Here is a 5,693-nt window from a genome sequence, read left to right on the forward strand (position 1 = left end):
CATTTTGACTGCTTTGGGCAATATAGGTATATACTAAGTTTCAGTCTTTCTAGTGTTAAATTGATACATTCACCGTTTTAACAAGTGACGATTTTTCTGAATCTGCATATAATTTTATAAGACAATTCTTATTGTGTTTAAAGTTTTATTTTGTACATCAATCGTTATTCGATATGAAAAGATTTGCTTAAATCGTCGATTTGGTTTGAAGGGAACCAGAAGTTTCCCGGTGACCGAGAAGTTTTCCGGCGATCGATTATCGGATGGCGGGTCGGGGTTGACCTTTATCGCGGCTGATAACGCGGCCTGGTTCGACGAACCTTGATTGGACGCGAACTACGAACTTGGCCAGTCCGAAAGAGGCTCGGAAGAATTGTTCCTTTGAACTTTCGAGGTTTGACGGGCAGCCGTCCAACTTCTCGCCGTATAAAGCTTGTGGTAACACGCGTTCACGTTGCCTGTGTCTCCTCGTTCGACACGTGGACACTAGCTTTCCTAGTTACCCTTTGTACTCCCTCTCGAATCCCTTTCAATTATTAAATTGTTACGGGGACGTTCGGAAGAAAAATGATTTCGTATTCAAGGAACGTTCCTCGTTAGTCACTTATTCTCCTCGCCTGTTATTTAACGTCTCCGAGCGCATTAGAGTCGCGCTATTATGGTCACGTGGAGATGAGTGCGGCAGGGCGTAGTTTCCGAGTCCGGTGAAATCAATACAGTGCATTCTATCCCATTCATGATTCGCACGCGGGTGTAACACACCAAACTCATTCACCACCGATCATCTCCCTCTTCGATCCGAAAGAAGAACACCTTTATTCCTTTTCTTCATAACTTTTCTATGTAAATCCTGCAGAGAGTCGTTGCAAAAAAGTAGCAAACAAATCAATAAGAATTACCATGCACTTGTTTGCACAAGATGTTGCGTCCTGTTCCACTATCGCAATTGATGCGGTCTACAGAATGCGCGGAGTGACTTGGATGTTGGTCACAATAAAAATGCAATATTTGTTTAACTAAAGTGGACTATATTTTATACAACTGTAAATGCGTCTTAAAATCAAATTTGACGTATTCTTTGAGTTTCTCGCGTGATGTTCTCTGGTTGATGAACGAAACTCTTCTGCCTCTGCTCGCTGCTGGACAAAACTCCTTCGTAAAAAATTGCAGAAGGGGCACAAAATCAAGAAGTGGGGGTTGCATTTCCCAACAAAGAGAAAACTGCGAAGCCAAACGAAAATAGCCATGTGCGATGAAAGTTTCCCTTAGGTATTTGGAGACCTTCGACTCGTCGTTTAACTAATGGCTTCCAGATGCTAAAAAACCATTATCCTGAGCAGGGTACAGATAAACCTTATGGTCGATCCTCACAGAGCGTGCGATGCGATGCGATGCGCTGCGTTTCCGTATTTTTCGAGCCTACGGCCGGGTCTGCCAGTGCTGTAGGCTATACCCTACAGCATTTACTGAAAGCATGTAAAAGTCGGACACTTCGGAGGGCCCCAGTGTTAGCTAGCCGAGAATCGGTAGCTCGAGGACCAAAAGTAGGGGTCACACACCCGCTGTCCACTTATACTTAGACGAAAAGGTCGATGCGATTCACTTACACATAGACGAAAAGAAACGCATGCGATTTTTCCGAAAATGTTCTCGCCAAGAAATCCCGAGGATTTCATCGCAGAGGCCATAAAATCGACCTTTTCGTCTATGTGTAAGTGAACAGCGGGGGGTCTGACCCGTAGTTTGGGTCCTCGAGTTACGGATTCTCGGCTAACTATTACGGGGGCCCTCCAAAGTCTCCGACGTTTACATGCTTTTAGTATATGCTGTAGGGTACAGTCTACGGCACTGGTAAACCCGGCCGTAGGCTCGAAAAATACGGAAACGCAGCGCAACGCATCGCATCGCACGCTCTGTGAGGATCGACCATTAAAACTCTTGCCTTAGCTTCGACCATGAATTCTACGCAGTTAAAGAAAAAATAATCCTAAGAACGCATCATGAGATAAAATAAATGTATTCTTACTTCCTGTGGTTTCATCACGTTGTATAAGCAAATTAATGATCGTTCAATATAGTTAAATGCACGTAAGTCATGAACGCAATTTATTTGATCATCGTGTTTGGTTAACAAAAGGCATCCGTCTTTTAAATCAGCTGGTCGATTCGCATTGTCAGGCGATTTTCATTAGCGGTGCGTGTTGCTCGCTGGGAACTCAAACAACCCGTTCGGTTTGCCGGCGGAAAGACACGTGTAACTGGCGGCCAGCGATAATTACGTGTCAACAGAGGTACACACGGGGCGACGTAGCTTCCGTTACCTCTCGGACAACTTCATATGGGTAGCTGCCCATGGTCCCGCGATATTTTCGGTCCGTCGGTACGCGGCCGCGGCTGGGGTTTACGAGCGGCCGCGGTTCATCATCGTCAACAATAACGCGTCGCGACGAGACGGTACCGCGAGATTTACGAGCCCGTCGGTACTGCGAATCCGGACGCCTTTTCGTTTCGGGAGAAATCGCCAGCGAGATTGATGGTTAACTTTGCTAGCTCGTAAATTAGGTCAGCGTAGGCAACTTTAGATTTAGAAGTTCGTTCTTATTCGTCGCCGGTTCAATCTGTTCGATTCCTGCAAATAGCCAAATGTCTTAATGTGTACGTCGCATTATGTATCCAGTTACATCGTCTTAGGACTGTTTCAAGCATTTATCATCGATAAATAAATCTGACAAATGTTTCAAATAATTTGATCTGATAATAATTAGAGATCGTCATACTTTATTTCTATTGGAAGCGTACAGTCACTCAGACAATCGTATAATAAATCATGTACCTCTAATAAATGCTGCATCGTTATATTCTATTTATCTTTGAGGAATTAAAATTAGATAGATCAACTTCTGTCCCTTGTATCAAATGTCTGCTACATCTTTTATCAAAATTAATTCTTAATTTCTCGGAGTGCCATCGATCTTCTCTGTTTCTTTTCTCAAACTGTATCCCGCATGGTTTTGCGATGTTCCTTGGGTCAGGTGGTCGGTTTAAAACTGCAAGAAACCACGGAGCTAAGGTAAACTGTAAGGGTCTTCAACGGTGCTCTGTGTGTATCCACGGGGTGGTAGAGAGAGAAAGAGAGAGAGAGAGAGAGAGAGAGAACGTGGGATGGCGAGAGGGGGAAGCAGAACATGGTAGAGCATAGCGCAACACAGGCAACGTGGCCGGATCAATATTCCGTCCGGTCCATCCTCTGACCCATATATCTCTTTCTCTCTTACCTTACCTGTTCACCGGCTCTCCTTGTCGCTTTCTCCGCGTCTCCCTTTCTTTTCCACCCTCGCCTATCATCTCCGTTTGCCTTTGACCAGATCCGCTGCTCTACACTGCTTTTGTTTTTTCAAGATTCTTCTTCGCAAGGTAGAAATTCGTAGACTAGTTTCTCGTGCTGCTAACGATCAACATTTCGCAGCCTGTAATTCTTTAGAGCTAATAATAATATAATAATAAATATAATAAAAAATAAATAATATCTAATTAAACATTGACGTTATCAATCTATACGATTCGGCGATGCGTAAAATTCGCTTTAGAAATATATAGGAAGTTCAATGAGGAACTACGATCATCCCGTTAACAAGCAAGGTTTAGGGGGTACGAAATTCGCGTTTCGCAATGAGGTTTCAGGGAGCAGAACTGGGGCTCTTAACGCGGCGGTGCTTCCTTTTTTTATTTTCCCAGCCCGGTCCGACCTATTTCCGAGGTTGGCCCCGTGTGTACGCTCGACTCTCTCGGTTCCTTTTTCTCGTACTCGTCCGTTGTTCCCGGATCCCGCGTTGTCTTCCACCTTTTGTCCGCCGTTTCTTACCTTGCCGCCCGGACGTTTTTCCCTCGCGAGCCGTCGCGCTCCCGTTCATTCATTCACGTCCATCCAGTCACGGTTGACTCGTTACTTTTCATTCCCTGACCCACATATCCCGTCGTCTTTTATTTACGTATCCTTTCGGCTCGTCCTCCTCCGTCTCTCCGCACGCCTTGCCAGCTCGATAAACGTATAAATCGTTCCTTCTTGGTCCTCCACGGTTCTCAATCCTAATGTATTCGTGCATACATTTCGCTCGGGTCTACGCATCATTTAGGATCAGCTTAAGGACTCCCCTCGTTTGTCTGACGTATCAATTTACTAAAAAGAGACTTTTTTAGAGTGCGGGATTACAGACAACTAATATTTCTCAGAGATTATTAAAATGAAAATCCTGGTCTTCGACTTGAATTTATTCTCCTCTTGAGAACTCTTGTCGGTTATCCGGTTGTTGGATTCGTTGAAAAATTACACTTTCTGGGAATGTATGATCGTAGAATATTCACAGATGTGTAAAATATGTATCTGACTCATGGATTTATTTACATAATTAAATTGTCTCCGTTCGTTTTGCACCCATGATTTGCGGCGAGAGCGCGAATCGTCGAGGGAATCGGAAGAAGGAGGCTCGATCGCTCGTTCAGCGACGGGCTGCTTAATTATTAATATTCGTGCAGGTTGATTCGCATGGCTGGGAAGTAGGTCGGCGGGACTGGTTTCGGAGGCTGTTTGTTATTTATCGTGGCGTTCACGAGCACGCACGAAGGACTCGAACGAGAAAATGTCACCAGGGAGTATACACAGTACGTACACTCTTGTCCATAAGTCACCGAACTTATTTTTTAACCAGATGTTAAAATACTATCGTTGAACCAAAATTAAATTCCTGATAAAATAACATTTTATTGATTGATTTTATTAAAACCAATTGATATTCATTTGAACTCTGCACTTGATCAGACAAATTAAAATCGTTTTATTCGAAACTCTGATATTGTATAACGAATTAAAGCAAAAAGAAATACATACAATCCTTCAGCAATTAGGATAGAATATGATAGTTGCATTTGATAATCAAATGTTCGATTCTTTTACTGATAGTCACTGAGGCAATCAGTGTGAATATACAAATGATTGATTCAGAATCATAGGCAGGTTTCTGACAAACCAATCAACGATTTTCTCGTGAAACCGTGACTTATGAACGGGAGTGTATGTCTACTATGTCCCGATTGAAATTCGCTCGTTTCTTCACTCGTGTCCCCGATGACGCAGCTCGCTCGCACGCTTCCTTCCACCGAGCTTACATGCACTTACACGCGTATGTGTGGCCTTCTCATTATCGTGGGACTCGCGAATGATAAACGCAATCGAGCCGAGCGACGATCTTTTTCCTTCTTCCCTTCCTTCGCACGAGGTCGTGCGAATCAACTGTACACACTGTTTCCGACAGGTAACACACCCGTTCACATGTATCACGTACTGTGAAGCACACGAATCGATAATAGTTGATTATTCTTTGATTTCGTTTGAAGATAGTCAATAGATCATTTGTTTATTGAATTAATTATTTCTGATGCTAAAAAGTGAAACTAAATTACGATTAGTCTCTTGGCAATAGTGATATGATTGGCTGAGACATTTTAACACTCGGGAAAAGTCGAAACGATATCGGGCCGCTCGCATTCGACTTTTCGTTCTCTTGCTAAGCGGTAAGAGCTCGTAGAAAGGTTCGCTGCACTACAGAGATACAGCTTCACTGTCATCAACAAAATCTAATCAGTGTTTCAAATATACACATTTCTTTTATTATTTAACACTAGAAAGACTGAAACTT

General features: G+C 43.3%; 2 protein-coding genes across 9 annotated transcripts in view; both read left to right on the top strand.

Moving 5' to 3' along the window:
* Positions 1-5,693, top strand: part of LOC108625900 (serine/threonine-protein phosphatase 2B catalytic subunit 2) — a 122,684-nt gene that overhangs the window by 36,676 nt on the left and 80,315 nt on the right. The window lies entirely within an intron of this gene.
* LOC113464458 (uncharacterized) overlaps positions 1-5,693 on the top strand; it is a 33,537-nt gene that overhangs the window by 23,660 nt on the left and 4,184 nt on the right. The gene's annotated exons all lie outside the window — the stretch shown is intronic.

Source organism: Ceratina calcarata, unplaced genomic scaffold (genome assembly GCF_001652005.2).
Source record: "Ceratina calcarata isolate Rehan_Ccalc_2016 unplaced genomic scaffold, ASM165200v1 scaffold379.2, whole genome shotgun sequence".
Lineage (NCBI taxonomy): Eukaryota > Metazoa > Arthropoda > Insecta > Hymenoptera > Apidae > Ceratina > Ceratina calcarata.